At 44.1% G+C, this 19498-nt stretch overlaps 1 protein-coding gene across 18 annotated transcripts in view; it reads left to right on the top strand.

Annotated features, from left to right (window-relative positions):
* Positions 1–19498, top strand: part of LOC135101945 (nephrin-like) — a 529348-nt gene that overhangs the window by 95029 nt on the left and 414821 nt on the right. The window lies entirely within an intron of this gene.

Here is a 19498-nt window from a genome sequence, read left to right as displayed (position 1 = left end):
CTAACCTGTATCAGCGGAGCCTCAAACACTCTCCTCGCACCTCGTTCCTCACACCCACTCGCTCATTCCTCCTTCTCTTCCTCCTCCTGCTCTTTCTGTTTGATTCTCCTTTGATTCCCTTCGTTTGTATGTGTTTTCTCCTGCTTTGTTTAGTTTTTCGCTTTACTCATTTTTTTTTTTCGTTTACCTGAGTTTCTTTTGTTGTCTCTTGCTGTCCCATACGTGTAAGACGACGGAGCGGTTTTCTGAACTCTTCGGACCTTGCATCTTTATATTCAGTAGGTATGTGCAGAATGTGCAGATATATAATACAAGACTGGAGGAAACTCGTGGCGCCAGGTATGACATCACTCTGAATCTCTTGACCACTTACTCGTACATGGATTTTTGTGTGGATTGCATTTGGGTCATCGCAGTTCGTGACGCAGGTTAGGTTACGTTAGGTTGTGAGAATCTAAGGAACTGCATACTTGATTTTTTGTACTAACTTTTGATTATATTGATGTTATGTCCGGGCGCTTAAGGAATTCAGATATGCCGCGTCTGGGTTGAGACATCCAGCTATGCCTGATCCCTACTGCTGCCCCTCACCCTTGACGCTCATCGCACATTGATGTTTATGAGATTAAACACAACAGTGTCTAACATACGTCTCATACTTTATATTTAGTGCAGTTTATCACAGAAAGCTTCGTAAGGGACTATAGATATACTGCTTGTTTCTCCTTTGGGTTTATTTGTAGCCTTCCTCCCCCTCCTTCTCTTACTCTTCCCTGAATATTTAATCACCTGTGCCTACCTATCTTACCCTCGCCCTTAACTACCATTCCAAGCAATATGTTTACACCTAACTTTCCTTTTCATAGGGTTGAGTACTTTTTAAGGTGGTGGTGGTGGTGGTGGTGGAGAAATGAGCGAGGGCCTTGAGAGTGTCATCATCCCCTTGTTAGCTCACGCTGGTCCACCACAAAGCCCTCCTCTTCATCCAATTTCCCCGCTGCTCAGGATATTAACCCTCGCCCATTATCGGGGCTAAATTCCACTACCCGCTGTGTGATGCCTTTGTCAGGGTTAAAGGGAGGAGGAGGAGGAGGAGGAGGAGGAGCAGGAGGAGGAGGAGGAGAAGGGAAGGGATGAGCAGCTGAATTGTTAAATATTATGAGTCACGAAGGTTAATGTCTCCCTCCCTTCCATCTTTGTGTCTTTCTCCTCCTCCTCTTCCTCTTCTTCCTCCTGCTCTTCCTCCTCCTCTTGGTCCTTTCGGTGGTATTGTTAGGTCCTCCTTGTTAACTCGGGCGACAGTGAGGCACCGCTGGACGAGGAGGAGGAGGAGGAGGAGGAGGAGGAGGAGGAGGAGGAGGAGGAGGAGGAGGAGGAGGAAGAAGAAGAGGAGGAGGAGGAGGATAGTGTGGGCGGTATTGTTAGTAGCAGAGATGGGATGACAGACCGACTTCCTCTATAAACATCCATCCATCCTCCTCCTCCTCCTCCTCCTCCTCCTCCTCCTCCTCCTCCTCCTCCTCCTCCTCCTCCTCCTCCTCCTCCCCTCTACATGACACGCATCATCCACACCTACATGGATCTCTATACATTCCCTGCCCCTCATTCCATATTTCCCTGCCTCCCTCTCTCTTTCACTCCATCCCTCTCCTCCCTCCCTCCCTCCCTTCCTTCTTCCCGTGCCAGACGCCCTTCCAATCTTCATTCCTATCGATATATTCCTTGTTTGTCCTTGTATATATATGCCTTTCCACCCACCTCCCCTTTCCTCCCCTCCCATCCGCTGCACCTCACTTATCCGCCCCTCTCCCAGTCCTTCATCTCCCTGACTCCTGCTCGCGCCCTTTCATCCCCATCACTGCGGCGGGAGGGCGAAAGTAACGTGCCATGTATCCGGGCAAACGTACCACTGATGGGCGTGAAGGGAAGGCTTTAGCGTGAAGGGTGAGAAGGGAGGCGGGCGGGCGGACAGGATGGCGGGGCGGTGGACAGGCGGGCGGGACGGGGTGGCGGGGCGAACTGGCGGGTACTGAGAGTTGGGTGGCGGTGAGTCCTGCGGAATGAAGGAAGGTTGTCAATAGCACAGGCCGAGGATGTCAGCCACAGAGGGAGTTCAATCTTGCCTTTGTTTACCGGCGACAGTGCAGTAAATATTCTTTCACTTTGGAACGAAGGTGAGCGAAGGTGAGGGGTGGGGAAGGTGACGGTGGGGGGTTAGGGAGGGGAAGTCGCATTTGCATGTTGATGAAAAAGACAGGCCAGGGTTATTGCGAGCCAGTATTGCAGTGCGTCACGGCATCATCTGGCGGAGAAGTGATTTGTAGTGTTTGCACAATTAATTAGACGTGTAAAGGGAGGAGGTGGAAGCTGGGGAGGGAGAAGGGGAGGGGAGGGAAGAGGAGAGGACAGGAGGAGGGGAGGAGAGCTGCATGGTGACCTCTGCATTCACCCCTCGCTTGTCTTCTACGAACACACACACACACACACACACACACACACACACACACACACACACACACACACACACACACACACACACACACACACACACACACACACACACACACACACACACACACACACACACACACACACACACACACACACACACACACACACACACACACACGGAGTCACTGTACATTTTCATAACAGCAAACCAATACCTCATCTTTAATTAACGGAATGTACTCTAAAGATAGTTTTTTCTTATTAAGTCTAAAATATAAAGCAGTGGGAATTCATAATTAATGAGTGGCCGCTTCAGGACTATTTATCTTCATTTGATCATCTCGTCCAGTGCATAAAACTGTTTAATAATCCGCCGCCGGGGAAATAAACGTAATGATTTGATAAAAAAAAAAAAAATAAGAGTAATAAGTTTTTGTGTTATTAATGAAAGGAGCGAGTTTACTTTTGGTGCAGAACTGATCGGTCTCTGATTAATTTTATATGAGTGATTTCATGGCGTTATTTATTATTAAGACGCTGTTGTTACGGGGACCGGTATACGAGAGTGCTCTCATCGCATTTCCTCCTGCGAGTGTCCGGCTAAATTGATGGGAAATGAAGGAGAAGTGCTGTAATGGCCATTTATCTCCACAAGTCTGAGGTGTCCATTGACTCTCCCACTGCTAGATCATTTTTTCTATCTATCACTTACAAGATTTTTTTTTTTTGTACCGTAGTTTCTTATATAGCTATGTAGCCTTGGCAAAAATAACTGTCTACTTTTATTAGATAATTTTTCCCTTTATAACTTACAGGATTTAGATATTCATTTTGTATTTTTTTATGTAAGAGTGGGACTGGTCAAGGGCAACAAGTAAATATAAAGAAAGGCCCGCTGAAGGTGCCAGTACTTATAGAGTAATCGAAAAAGAATTATACAAAATTTCAGAAGTGTCTAGAAATAATCCTCTTGAAACTGTTCGGAAAAGGTAGGAGGAAATACAAAAGCAGGGAGGCAGGCAGGCAGGGAGTTTCAGAATCTACCTGTAAAAAAAATGAAAGACTGAGAATACTAGTCATTCTTTCATTAGGGAGATTGTCCATGCAAATAATATGTACAGTGCTCTGAGTGTCAACAAAGACCGTAGCAGTGAAAAGGTTAAAGGTGAGTAGTCAAGACAGTGTCACGTCTTGTCTCACAATACGAGTAGATGTGGAAGTAGAGGAGGATGTTCTCAGTCCCTTGGTAGCTCCTCCTTTACGCCTTTACTGTTCTTTTATAGTGCGTTGGGGATACTATGGCAGGAGTCTTCTCGTCTTGTAGTAGTGTCTCCTGCCACCGTGGGAATATGAGTAGAAATGTAATATTGTTTTGTGTTCGTTGTTATCGTCATCAGGTTCTCGTTCTCAGTCACATCGCCACTTTTCATAGACTTGCTTCAAACCTTTGTTGTCCCTGTGTTGTATCAAAGCAACAGAAAGGGACTGTTTTCGAAAAGTAAGGCGATTTGATTGTTCTGCTTTGTGTGTGTGTGTGTGTGTGTGTTTAATATTACGTACTTTGCCGGTATTATTTTCGTTATAACTTTATTTTTCTGATCCAGTCATGCAAATCTCACCTCAGCTGGGTGCGTCTCATCAGTACACAGCTCGTTACTAATTGTGTTTTGGCGCATATTAGGCAAATGCAATTGTGTACTTAACTCCCTGACATGGGGGAGGGAGCGGGGAGAGCCTGTGTACTGGTGACTGGTGAGGCGGAACACATTAATCAGGCTTACTGTAGCTCTTCCGCTGAGGAGTGCAGGCAGGCAGCGTTCTGGGTAATGTGGATAATGTATATGTAGCACGGCGTGGCAGTCACTGGGTGTGCTGAGGGCTGCCAGGGCGGGAAGCAGTGTGGGTGTGCTGGGGGCTGGCAGAGGGGAGCAGCGTGGGGCTTTGGATTATACAGGCCCTAGTAGTGGGGAGCAGCTTGGGAGCTTTAGAATATCCACAGGGGGAGCTGGAGAGTTTTTTTTTTCTTTTTTTTTCTGGCCAGGGGCTTTGTGGGGAACACATGGAAATATTTATCTCCTTGGGATCCTTTTTTTTTTTTTTGTTAGTTCATATTTTCAAGGGAATTTTCATTTATTAGTCGGAATAGAACATTTGTATATTAGACTGGAGCGAATAAGGAACTTGACATTTATTTATACCATGACTGTAGAAAAAGAAAAAGAAAAAAAAAAACAACAACAACCCTAAGCTTAGTGAATGCCCCATAATGGTATCTAGAATATAATTAAACTGCAATCTGAAGCTGAAAGGGTTGATGTTTCTTGTTCTTTCCCCGTTTCATTGAACCAGCTGCAGTTGTGCAACGCGATGAAATGCGCCCCTCTTTTTTGCTGTGTCTTTGAACAAATTATTTAGCGCCAGGAACTGTGGCAAGCGTGGCGTGGTGTGAAGAATTCCTTTATGCTAGGAAGTATTGTGTGTCAGTGGCGAGCCGGACAGCCGCAGCTCATCCAGTCGATTGTGCTGCGTGTGATGTTCAGCCGTAAAGTCTCTGAAAACATTACTCCGCCGCTCTTTTTTTTTTTTTTTTTTTGTTGTGACATTACTTGTATTATTTTCCACGTGTATAATTTTTTTTTGTGCGTTCAGACAACTGGATGAAAAAAACCAGCTCCACATTAAAAGTAGTGTGAAAAGACCCATTTTTGTGCAAATCTTTCGTCCTTGTACTGATATTATCATTACTTTCCTTAATTCCTCATAGTTATACTAGTTGTTTACGCGTGCAATAGCCTAAGCTGAAAAAAAGAAAAGAACTAACAACATGAAGAATTTTAGTTCCCTGCATTAAAGAATGGTGAACATAGGCATGTTTTATTAATATTTTTCGTCGCTATAATTGTATTAAATAGTGTAGTCATGTATAGTAACCTCTCTTTTATCCTCTCCTTCCCTTTAATTTTGAACTCTCTTTCATCACCCCCATTTTCCTTTCATTCCTTTCCTAACATTTTTAATACCAACAACACTAGTATTTTTTTTTCCTTTTTTCCTATTCTTACTCCCCTTTTTCTTCTTCCTGCCATCTTTCGATCTCCTTTATCTACTTAATCCTATTTTCTAGCACAATGTAACCTAAATTGTATGACGTGAGGTAATATAACCCGTCATTGGGCCAGTTGTACATGATGACTTTTATAAGCCGTAACAGTCTTGCTTGTCACACCTCGAAACTCGGACAGTGTTTGCCAAGAAGTAGCCTCGTGTGTGGGAGTCCGCTGGTATCGAACTGGTGGTGAATAAATGATAGAATGACCACAGACGTTTGAATACTCGTACATCCGCCAAAATAACAGGGGCCATATAATTTTACCTTAACATACTTCCGCCACAAGAGAAGGCAATATGTTAGCGAGATAAAGGTGCATTGATTTTCCTTAACAATACCTGGTGGGAGTTCCGGTCCACAGGTAATAATTAATAAAACATTTTTTTTTGTCTTTTTTTTTTCTTTTCATATATTCTCAGCAACAACAGGCAAAAATGGGAGTGGGAATTAATTACGCGCGAGATTGTTTCGGGATGCAGCGTAGGATAGAGTAACTGGTGGAGTGAATAAAAGTGTGCAAGTGAAAATGTGCGGCGTGTTTGTTTGTTTGCTTTGCTTTCGTGTTTGTGTGTGTGTGTGTGTGAGTGAGGAAGAGAGGGAGGGAGAGAGGCATGGAAGGTGTGTAGGTGTGTGTGTGTGTGTGTGTGTGTGTGTGTGTGTGTGTGTGTGTGTGTGTGTGTGTGTGTGTGTGTGTGTGTGTGTGTGTGTTATTGTGTTCGTGTGCGTGAATGCGTACTTCCTTTTCTCTCTTTCCAACTGTCTGTTTGTCTGTCTGGTTCTCCCTCCCCCATTCTCTCTCTCTCTCTCTCTCTCTCTCTCTCTCTCTCTCTCTCTCTCTCTCTCTCTCTCTCTCTCTCTCTCTCTCTCTCTCTCTCTCTCTCTCTCTCTCTCTCTCTCTCTCTCTCTCTCTCTCTCTCTCTCTCTCTCTCTCTCTCTCTCTACACACACACACACACACACACACACACACACACACACACACACACACACACACACACACACACACACACACACACACACACACACACACACACACACACACACACACACACACACACACACACACACACACACACACACACACACACACACACACACACACACACACACACACACATCCCCTTCCCTCTTCCCCCTATATTGGCCCATAAAATTTTACCCGAAAATATCGAGGCAGAAGTCAGCCTCTTTACACGTGAGGAGGTTTGGCTGGCAGGATCGTGTTACTTCGCTAATTAATGATTTTTTCGGCAGGAAAGGAAGGGGAGAGGTATTGGCGAACGAAGGGAGTGTAAGTGTGTGTGTGTGTGTCAGTGTGAGTGTGTGTGTGTTTTACGAGTGACGTAAGAGAGTGTCCAGATGGTTAGGGCCTGGATAGGGTCAGAGGGAGGAAGGTTAAGGGAGACAGAGAGGGAGAGAGAGGGAGAGAGGGACATGTAGAAGGAAAAAAAAAATTTGTTGGTTCTAGCGATAGTAGTAGTAGTAGTGGTGGTGATCATGGTTCTTGTTGTTGTGGTGTTGGAAAAAAGTGTAAAAAAATAGGAGATGCAGAGGTAGAAAGAACAGGGAATGAAAAGAGGTACAAGAAGTGCAGAAAGTATTAAGGAGTTATTGGAGTGGAGATAAAAGGGTAATGTAGTGGTGAAGAAATATTGGTGTGGCTATGTAGTGGGGATGTTTGTACTATGTGTGTGTAGAGAGAGAGAGAGAGAGAGAGAGAGAGAGAGAGAGAGAGAGAGAGAGAGAGAGAGAGAGAGAGAGAGAGAGAGAGAGAGAGAGAGAGAGAGAGAGAGAGAGAGAGAGAGAGAGAAATCAAACAAAGAAAGGCAAACAAACAGACAGAGGGACAAACAGTCAGGAACAGGGCCATACGAACAAACAGACAACCAAACCTATAAACAAACACAGACCAAGCTACAGAAAGAGAGCGAGCGAGACAGAGGAAGCAAGCGAGGCAGCAGCTGAGTACAAATATATATATCCCCGAGGTGTTAAAGACGCTATGGAAAGAAGGGACAGGACAAAAACAGTTTCTTTAATACAATAACACTCACTCTCTCTCTCTCTCCACGGTACTTCACACGCTCGTTCCTCCCCTCGGTTGACGCTTCGTGAGTCAAGTGCGTGATGCGGTGCTGTGTAGGATTAGTGAGCTGCCTTTTTGTCATTAGAACGTTTCTTTAAACCTTCATCTATTTTCAGCCTTGGAGAGGGAGAGAGAGGGGGGGAGAGAGAGGGGGAGAGAGAGGGGGAGAGAGAGGGGGAGAGAGAGGGGGAGAGAGAGAGAGAGAGAGAGAGAGAGAGAGAGAGAGAGAGAGAGAGAGAGAGAGAGAGAGAGAGAGAGAGAGAGAATCAGTTGCTTAATGTGATCAGAATGGTCTGTTGATGAATGTTTTTCTCAGCCGCTCTTTAATTTTAGTCGTTTGCTTCCCTACGTGAGAGAGAGAGAGAGAGAGAGAGAGAGAGAGAGAGAGAGAGAGAGAGAGAGAGAGAGAGAGAGAGAGAGAGAGAGAGAGAGAGAGAGAGAGAGAGAGAGAGAGAGAGAGAGTACATGTGTGTGTAAACAAGTACACTTGATGAGCACATTCGTATCAAACCAATCTCATGGTACACACACACACACACACACACACACACACACACACACACACACACACACACACACACACACACACACACACACACACACACACACACACACACACACACACACACACACACACACACACACACACACACACACACACACACACACACACACACACACACACACACACACACACACACACACACACACACACACACACACACACACACACACACACACACACACACACACACACACACACACACACACACACACACACACACACACACACACACACACACACACACACACACACACACACACACACACACACACACACACACACACACACACACACACACACACACACACACACACACACACACACACACACACACACACACACACACACACACACACACACACACACACACACACACACACACACACACACACACACACACACACACACACACACACACACACACACACACACACACACACACACACACACACACACACACACACACACACACACACACACACACACACACACACACACACACACACACACACACACACACACACACACACACACACACACACACACACACACACACACACACACACACACACACACACACACACACACACACACACACACACACACACACACACACACACACACACACACACACACACACACACACACACACACACACACACACACACACACACACACACACACACACACACACACACACACACACACACACACACACACACACACACACACACACACACACACACACACACACACACACACACACACACACACACACACACACACACACACACACACACACACACACACACACACACACACACACACACACACACACACACACACACACACACACACACACACACACACACACACACACACACACACACACACACACACACACACACACACACACACACACACACACACACACACACACACACACACACACACACACAATTTTTGCCAGCTTCCCTCCTACACGTCCATACTTCTTTCCCGCCTGTTTTTCACCGAAACACAAACACCTACACTTTCCCTCTCTCCCTCTTTCCCTCCCTCTCACCCTCCCTCCCCCTCCCTCTCCCCCCAGGCAGCACATGATATACGCAATACACAACGGTACGTAATAACGGAGAATCTGCACGTTAATGGTGTTCTGATGAGAAGGTACGAGTCTGCGCGGCCCACCTGCGGCAGACCACGTGATCTAGGGTTATTAATTTTTACGTGAAAATTACACGCCCACCGCTACATGTAGGGGAGGTGAGGGGGTTAGGGTGGCAGGTAAGGGGGTATGGGTGAGTGGTGATGGTGGTGGTGGTGGTAGTGGTGGTGGTGGTTCTGGGAAAAAAATAATAAAGGGGAAAGGAGGGTGAAAGTTTGCGCTAATTTCAGGGTGTTTTTTTTTTTTTTTCTTGGGGGGTGTTTGCCTTGCGGTTAATATGTGTGTGTGTGTGTGTGTGTGTGTGTGTGTGTGTGTGTGTGTGTGTGTGTGTGTGTGTGTGTGTGTGTGTGTGTGTGCGTGCGTGTAAGCCTATGATTTAGTTTGATATGGCACACACACACACACACACACACACACACACACACACACACACACACACACACACACACACACACACACACACACACACACACACACGGAACAATGACCCAAAGAATGGCACGTAAAGGAGAAAATATATAGAAGTGAGCACAAAGGGGGAGTATTGGGTGGCATCCATTGTTACCGGCGAGGCAAATAAAGACATAATATACACTAATGGAAAGAGTAAGACCAACCAGTAGAGAACTTACGCGCAAGAATGTCATTTGGAATATTAATTTTACATTCAGCGTAAAAGTGACACGCGTACTTAGAAAAAAAAACCATCAGGGGACTTGAAACTTTGAACTAAAATCACTCAATATTGTGTTGTGTTTTCTCTTTCTGTGTATGGAGGTAATGTAGAAAATTGTTGGTAAATGTGAGAGTTCCGTTTCCGAAGAAGCTTCCCTCTGTGAACTTACTTTGTTCAGTTCTTTGTTGCATCGGTCAGAGGTCGCGATGCAGGTGAGCGCGTGCAGTGGATGGCGCTGACTGTCCCCCGGCTGTGGTTCCGTTTATAACACTTGCTGATATGACGTATTGCAAAACACTATTGTCATTGTTGTCTACCCTTCACTCTGCCTTTTTAGTCTAACTCGGGTTTTAGCCCTTATGCTTTATGTTTTGTGCTTCTTAGTTCATATTTTTCTTTACTCAGTTTTTCATATTAATCTTTTTTTCCTTTACTCAGTCTTTTCTTTACTTTGCTTTTCTTTTTTGTTTCTTTCCTGAACTCAAATGTTATTCCTTTTCTTGACTTTGTTTTATCCAGCCCTCCTTTATCCAGCCCCCTTCCCTTTTTTTTTTTTTTTTTTTACTTAACTTTCCTTTACCAGTTTTCTCCATTATTCATATCTTTTACTCAGCTTTTATCCTTTACTGTAACTCAGAGGTGAAACTGAATGTCCACCATACGGAAATGACAGACTTAACATTGCACGTCCTGGGGTGAAAAAAAAAAAAATGTGAGCGAATTTTTATATGCAAGCTGAAGCTGTAATGCGACCAAATAACACTCTTGTCTAGACTTAAGTTCAGTCGGGAATCGGAAAAAAAAAAGTTACGTAAAATTTAAGAATTAGTCTTGGCAAGCTTCAAAGGGAGATTCAAGGTAAAACTCACTTCGACATTCAATTCAATAAGTGAGTGAGTCTCTGACAGGTTGACTAGTAGGCGACAGGTTAATAAGTACCGTTGCAGGGGGAGGGAAGCAATAGCGGGCTTAAGGGGGAGGTGGTGCAGTATACAAGCTGGTATTTCTTTTTCTCCTCGCTGACTAAACTGATGTACGGTCGCGTTTTCTTGTCACCCAATGGCATATTTATTCCCAGTATTAGGTAACAGCTGAGTGGTATTGTTTTATCGATACTATTTCCCATTACACTATTAACGCACATTGGTTAACATCTATCGGTATGTTATGTATCCTCAGTGTTAACTCGGCTCTCATTGGTTTTGGTTTCTCAGTACTAACTACAACCCGTTGCTGCTGCTTCATCCTCACTATAATCTAACTCACACTGGTCTCGCTTGATTACCAGTAATACTCACACTCATTAACACTGGTTTATCCTCTATTACTTGGCAGTGGTGGATGATTACCCTTCCGGTATACGCTCTCGTTTTGATTAGGTCTTGATGTTCAGTAATGCACAACGCTCACTAATTTATTGTCAGTATTAGTTAACGGTGTTAGATGATTACCTTTCCTGTATACGCTCTCCTATTGTTTAAAGTTATTTGTGTGGGAAAGTGCAAGACGAAGCATTAGTAGTTTTAATTTTTATGGAAGGAAATATATTTTACTAATTTCAGGTTGAATTCCTACCATCGTACACTTCACTGAAATAATTTTACTCACGTTGCGGCGTTGGGTGCGCGTATTACACATATTCCACGACAGCGACACACCTGTAGGCGAGGCGCTCCATTTATAGATCATGACCCCTTCTCCTGTACTAATTGCTGTTCAGAGTGCAGACCAGTGCCAGGAGTGCAGCAGTGAAAGAAATACTGTTGCCCTCCCCGTCACTCTAAACTATAATACCTACGTATGCATTTTCCTAATAGGTACCACACAAATTTTTAAAGGCTTGCTAAGAAAGAGGTAATAATATACATAACTAACCTTAGTCCCTTCCATTCCCCGTACTTAAACACCAAAATTCAAAGAAGTCTAGAAAGCTGCTACATTTTCGTGCTTGCTGATGCACAAACTACCTCAGCAACATGTACTGATGGCCAGATTTGCGCTGCTTTATGGGCGGTTCAGTGTGATCAAACATGCAAGGTTACAGCAGCGGGGGTAACTGTTTCCGCGACGTGTGCTGAGTGAGACCCGCTGCGGAGTGTCGCCTCAGGGTGCTAGGATCGTACTCTCGGTGTCAGGTGTCATAATATTACATGAGGGTGTCACCGGACATACCAGCACAGATAACGCCGATCCCTGCGTGCATAATTCAGGGAAGGTATATAGAAAGAAGCAGTGCCGTAACGATGCTGCAGTAAAATGTTTATTGCAAAGTCCGCATTATTTTTCGCTCGAAGGTCATATTTCTTAGAATTATCAATAAGTATGCATATTTGTTCGTGAAGTCGATGTGGAGGATAATGTACTCCAGGATTGAATTGTGGTGTATGTAACGAATGTTGAGTTGATTTTGAGTGTCAAGTCATGCATGTGTGAGTCTGAAGAGGAGAAAGTAGAGCGTAATGCTGTTGTTTAGGAAAATAAATCATTTGAAACGTATATATGTCGAAGGCGTTGTTTTCTTATGTGTAATTCTGAATGCAGGATAGTGTATAATTTGTTAGTACATATATATAAATCCAATGACTGAACTGCTGCACGTTGAGAATGTTGTTTTCACTATCAGATATTTATAAAATTATGAAAGGAAGAGAGGAGAGTGCATTGATATTCTAGAAAATAGACGTTAACTGCCTGAACTACAGTACAATGATGCTTTTGAATGTATATACGATACCGAACGGAAGAGCCTGTAGAGTGCATTGCTATTTTTCAAAGCTCCTATGTGTGCAGTTGAAGCCGATGTGTTGTGTGCTGCATCACCGCGGTACTGTGGGCGTGGCGGTACTGTGGGCATGGCTGTGTCTCTGATATCCCAACAAACTCAAGAAAAAAATAGAAATGTCACATGTCCCGCACCTCTGTTTCAGCGTTGCATTTTGCCTCGTCATGTTACTGAATGAAACCGAATATCTGGCATCCATATTCTATCAGAAATCACTTGTGTTTATTTTTTTTACATCTAGATAAACTAGTTTGACCTATAAACTCGAGCACGCGTGTGTCCGTGTGTGGTGAGAGGATAGATGGATGGAGAGGGAGAGGGAGACTGGGAGGGGGGGGGGAGCAGGACTGGCCAATCTCACCTAACCCAATTTAACCCAAGTCCAGGGAGGGGAGGTGCGGGCGGGCGGGGTGGGAGGCGGTCGTAAGCTATCATATATACGAACCTACACATGTCACAGCAGGAGTGGCGGGTTGTATCCATAACCGGCGGTCCATTGGTACGGATTACAGATAATTTGGAGGCAGTTTTGGGAAGTCCGTTATCGCTGATTGACGGTGGATAACGTGGCTATATAGGAAACGCGATGTAAATGATGAGGAAGGTGTGTGTGTGTGTGTGTGTGTGTGTGTGTGTATGTGTGTGTGTGTGTGTGTCTGTGCGTGTGAGTGTGTGTGTTGACTAAGCTATATTTTGTGGAATTTTCACTGTGTGGGTAATCCAGTATTGCCGATGTATATGTGGACGTGCAGGTAAATATTTCAGTGGGTAAATTATATTGCGAGAGAGAGAGAGAGAGAGAGAGAGAGAGAGAGAGAGAGAGAGAGAGAGAGAGAGAGAGAGAGAGAGAGAGAGAGAGAGAGAGAGAGAGAGAGAGAGAGAGAGAGAGAGAGAGAGAGAGTAAAAATAATCTCGTAACAGGAAACCCTTTTTCCAGATACGTAATTACTACTACTACCACCACCACCACCACCACCACTACTACTACTACTACTACTACTACTACTACTACTACTACTACTACTACTACTACTACTACTACTACTACTACTACTACTACTACTACTACTACTACTAAAATTGCTAGTGCTGCTGCTGCTGCTGCTGCTACTACTACTACTACTACTACTACTACTACTACTACTACTACTACTACTACTACTACTACTACTACTACTACTACTACTACTACTGCTGCTGCTGCCACTACTACTACTACTACTACTACTACTACTACTACTACTACTACTACTACTACTACTACTACTACTACTACTACTACTACTACTGCTGCTGCTGCTGCTGCTGCTGCTGCTGCTGCTGCTACTACTACTACTACTACTACTACTACTACTACTACTACTACTACTACTACTACTACTACTACTACTACTACTACTACTACTACTACTACTACTACTACTGTCACCACCACCAGCACCACCACTACCATCATCACTCACAGTAAGGAAGCCTGCAGGTAATGCTCACCTGGAATCGCGCGCTTTTCTACCTTTTCTTTGACACCGCTAATTGCTCTCACCTGAGAAACACGTACCTGTTATGCCGGGGCTGGCTGCTGTCCTGTCCCGAGGCAGCATATAATGTTCTTCTTTTCCTTTCCATTACCTGTGAAAATTTCCACCTGTCACCTTCACCTTGGGTACAGAGAGAGAGAGAGAGAGAGAGAGAGAGAGAGAGAGAGAGAGAGAGAGAGAGAGAGAGAGAGAGAGAGAGAGAGAGAGAGAGAGAGAGAGAGTTAATGTATATGTTTTAATTTATTCTGATGTTTATTTTCGTAGCATTATTTATTTGTTTTCATTTCTGGGCTTCACATGTAGCAAATATTAGCCGATATATTACATTTATATATTTTAATGCCTTACTGTATTTCTGTGGCTTATTTTCGGATTATTTATTTGTTTGTTGTGTTTTCATTCGTACGTAGCTGCTAATAATCTCTCTCTCTCTCTCTCTCTCTCTCTCTCTCTCTCTCTCTCTCTCTCTCTCTCTCTCTCTCTCTCTCTCTCTCTCTCTCTCTCTCTCTCTCTCTCTCTCTCTCTGACGCTCCTCCGTCCCACACACTCTCACTCCTACGTCCCACACACTCTCACTCCTACGTCCCACACACACACAACACACACACACACACACACACACACACACACACACACACACACACACACACACACACACACACACACACACACACACACACACACACACACACACACACACACACACACACACACACACACACACACACACACACACACACACACACACACACACACACACACACACACACACACACACACACACACCCACACCCACACACGTATCTTTTAATTACTTGCCTTCAGTATCCTTTATATTGTTACCCCTGCGGCGGCTTATCCTTTCCTGCTTTTGAGGGCGAGTATCTCTTTGTGGCGACTCGCTGCGGATTTTTCATTTGTCACGATTTCATTTTCCGGCCAGAGAGAGAGAGAGAGAGAGAGAGAGAGAGAGAGAGAGAGAGAGAGAGAGAGAGAGAGAGAGAGAGGAATTAATAAGGAAAATAATTGGACGAAAATCATGAAAGCAGGGAAGTGAGGTTAATAAGGAACATGGAATGCATTTATGAAGGTAAAAGAGGAGGAGAAAGAGAAGCAGGAGGAGGAGGAGGAGGAGGAGGAGGAGGAGGAGGAGGAGCAAAAAAGAGGTGAAAGGATGAGAGGGAGGAGGAGAAATAAGAAGTTAAGAGGGGACAGTGAACGCAATTATGAATGTAAAAGAGGAGGAAGAGGAGAGAGGAAAGAAGAGGAGGAGAAAGAAAACTGAAAAAAATTATAATGTAAAAAAAAAGAACGCAAGAATTAAAAAAAAATACCATGTGAACCGGATGAGAAGGTGATGAAGAAATGAAGATAATAAAAATAACCAAGTGAGAAAATGTTAAATGAAAAAAAAAAATATGACAAAGGGTAAGAAACAGGGAAGATGATTTGATGTGAAGTCCTTAAGATTCCAACACGTATTATCTAGAGTTCTCATTTCCCAATCATTGCTCGGCCATTCACTGATGACTACCAGGAGCTTTTGTGAGCGGCCTTTGACCTTCCCCTTCTTTGTGCCGCGCTGAAAGCCTCGGCTGAAGAGCAAATAAGGACAGGTGTCAGGGCAGGTGGTGGGCAAAATCATTAAAGAGATGGAGGGAGAGTAGGGGGAGAAGGAAGTGAAGTGGGAGATGATTGATTAAGAGCAAGACTACGAAGAACAGGACAAGGAAGAGAGAGAGGGAGGTGAAGGAGTAAGAAGAGAAAGAGAGAGATGAGGTCGAGGGGGTGAAGCGGTGAATGTGAAGGAATAAAAAGTGAAAAGACACAATGCAAGGAGAATGTCCACGAGAAATGCAGGAACTACGCTACCTAATCTAAAAGTAAGGAAGGGGATGGTGAAGGTGAGAGGTCACATGAAGATTGTACTAGAACGGTAGTGGAGGAGGAAAGAAAAGAAAACGCCGACTATCTTTGTGAACAGATGTTATTGATAATTACCTGAGTGTGCCTTGAATACATAGGCCAGGGTTCTAAAACGGTCTGCTCTCTCACCACTACTATTTTCACAGGCCACAGAGATGATTAACCGGCTTCTCACTAGTTTTCTTCCCTTAGCAATGTAGAAATCTTGTTAATCTGTCACTGAAACCATAGAAGCACCTTTAAAAAACCCGTGTCACTTCACCTAGAGCCATTTGAAAGTAGTAGAGGTGCCGGCAGAATTGTTTCAGATTATGGTTCATAATGACACACAGTAGTGAGTGTTGGTGTAGGGTTGATACTGTAGCGCCACCCATCCTGAGCCTCCCCCCTTCCCCCCACACACACAATGAGTAGGATGGTCAGTTCCTTACTCCGCCGCCTTTCCTTCCCCAATTATTGCTGACCGGCGTCTATCTTAAGGCTGGCTGAATCTAGGAACGAGCAGTCGTCCCAGAAAAATTCCGGCCGTGACCAGGATTCGAACTCTGGACATCTTGCATTGTAGTCAGTCAGCATGAGCTACTGAGAGTGAAGAAAAGTTGAGGTAAAGGACAGATGAAATTGAGAAGAAAATGAAGGTCAAAGGGCATATCCTACCTGAAGATTGGCACAGTACAGAACAAGCACCTTTAACTTGAATCTGTGAGTGTGTTTATATTCTTACTTTGGATGATGTTAGATGATTTTATTAGGTTTTTTATGGATGGTCTTGTACATGTAGTGCTTTAATTGTTGTGTCTAGTAATGTCATCTCTTTAAGCGTCTCTCGTTTCATATTGTTTTGCTTTACAATAGAACATTATGTTAAGTACCAAGAAACCATCCACATTCTATAGGTAATGAAGATTTCCATAGTACGAGTATAGGAGTAGAATTTTTTTTTTCTCCTGACACCTAAAACCACTAAATCAGATGTGGACATTGTGATTGGAGAGGAGAGAAGGAAATACACACGCTATTTGTTTCCTTTTTTGTATGTGTAGGTACAGTCACAAACAGGCCTTGAACATAACCAAAGACATCATACACATGTGTACAAAATCGGAGCACCATAAACCCCACGCACAACACAACACAACACAACAATGCAACACCCCACCCCACCCCACCCCACCCCCTGCCAACACCCTCCCCCACAAAAAAAGAAACACACACGACAGCAATCACAACCCACACATGATCACCATTCAATAACGCACCATACTATACATATATAGAGCACAGCTGATAAAAAAAAGGGGAGGAGAAGACAGATCGAGACCGCGAGTGAGTCGTAGCGTGTGACTCTGGAAATAATGTATTCATAGGCAATAAGGGAACTCGTCAACAAGGGATGTCCTGTTGGAAATTAATTAATAGGGACGAAAAAAATAAGTACCGGGTTTGGGAGACCGAATGGTGTCTTGAGGGCTTGTTGTGCCGCGATTCACGGGGAGAAGCATCGAGGAATGACAGGGAGAGGAAAATAAAAGAGATGAAGCACTGGGGTTGAAGAACAAATGGAATGAGAGGAAGAGAAAAAAATAAGAGGAGGGAAGAAGCACGCAGGATGTGGAGGGAGAGGAAACTAAAGAGGTGAGACATTGAAGATGAGTAGCAAGAAGAGGTAAAGGAAAAATAAAGAGGAGGAAGGTGCATTGAAGATGAGGAGGAAGAGGAGAAAAAGGAAAAATTAGAGGAGAGATGAGAGATTGAGGACAAGTAGAAATGATAATAAAAATAAGAGGAGGGAAAGGAGGAACAAGAACATGAATTACGGAGGAGGTGAAAAATAAGTCAAATGAGTAAAAATCATCAGAAGGAGGAAGAAAGGAATAAACGGAGAGAGAGAAAAAAATAAGAGGAAAAATGGGTAGAAGAATATAGGAATTAGTGAGAAAGAGGAGATAGAAAAGTTAAGCTAAAAATTATGACGAGAAGGAGGAGGAGGAGGAGGAGGAGGAGGAGGAGGAGGAGGAGGAGGAATTCAATAGGCGGAGAGAAAAAAAAATAAATGGAGGAGGAAGAACATAGAAATTACGAAAAGGAAGAGAGAGAGAGAGAGAGAGAGAGAGAGAGAGAGAGAGAGAGAGAGAGAGAGAGAGAGAGAGAGAGAGAGAGAGAGAGAGAGAGAGAATTACGATTAGAAAGAGGGACATGGGTAAAGGATGGGAAAGGGAAATAGAAGGACGAAGACTTATAAGACAACAAGAAAAGGCGGAAGTGTAGTAATATGGTGTGACTTTGAGGAGGAGGAAGAGGAGGAGGAGGAGGAGGAGGAGGAGGAGGAGGAGGAGGAGGAGGAGGAAAGCGACATAAAAAAAAAGCCACATAGAGGTCAGGGATACAAATGAAAACCCACAAAGATAAAAAAAAATAAAAATAAATAAATAGATAAAAAAAACTCACCCTGAACTTTCCCTCATCGTCTTCAGAATAAAAAAAAACACCAATTTAAAGTAAAGAATTGACATAAAATTCACATCAAAGATCCTTCAGCGGAACTCTGGGAAAAAGACAAAAAAAAAAAAAAAAAGCGGAAGCCCTCAGGATGCCCAGCCCTCCTCGGAAACCTTAGAAAAGGTAATCAAAGCCTGCAGTGATATAATTCTTTTGGAGGAGGAGGAAGAGGAGGAGGAGGAGGAGGAGGAGGAGGAGGAGGATGAGGAGGAGGAGGAGGAGGAGGAGGAGGAGGAGGAGGAGGAGGGTCGGTTGTTGTCTAGATGGCTCTCCTTGTCTTTTTTTTTGGGTGGAAACTCTTATTTCTGTCTGTCATTCTTCGTGTGTGTCCATTTGTCTGTGTGTGTGTGTGTGTGTATGTGTCTAAGTGAGTGAGTGAGGGAGTGAGTGTCTGTCTGTCTTTATCTGTCTGTCTGTCTGTCTCAATCTGTGTGTGTGTGTGTGTGTGTGTGAATAAGTGTCTCTCTCTCTCTCTCTCTCTCTCTCTCTCTCTCTCTCTCTCTCTCTCTCTCTCTCTCTCTCTCTCTCTCTCTCTCTCTCTCTCTCTCTCTCTCTCTCTCTCTCTCTCTCTCTCTCTCTGTGTCGTCGTCGTCTTTAGTTTAACCTTCAGTAGAGATAAGAGGATGGGGACAATGAAAAGATAACAAGAATAAGAACATTTGACTCGTGTATATAACTGTCAAAGGTAAAACGAAAAA

This window comes from Scylla paramamosain, chromosome 7 (assembly GCF_035594125.1).
Source record: "Scylla paramamosain isolate STU-SP2022 chromosome 7, ASM3559412v1, whole genome shotgun sequence".
NCBI lineage: Eukaryota > Metazoa > Arthropoda > Malacostraca > Decapoda > Portunidae > Scylla > Scylla paramamosain.
This window is presented reverse-complemented; position numbering and strand designations above follow the sequence as displayed.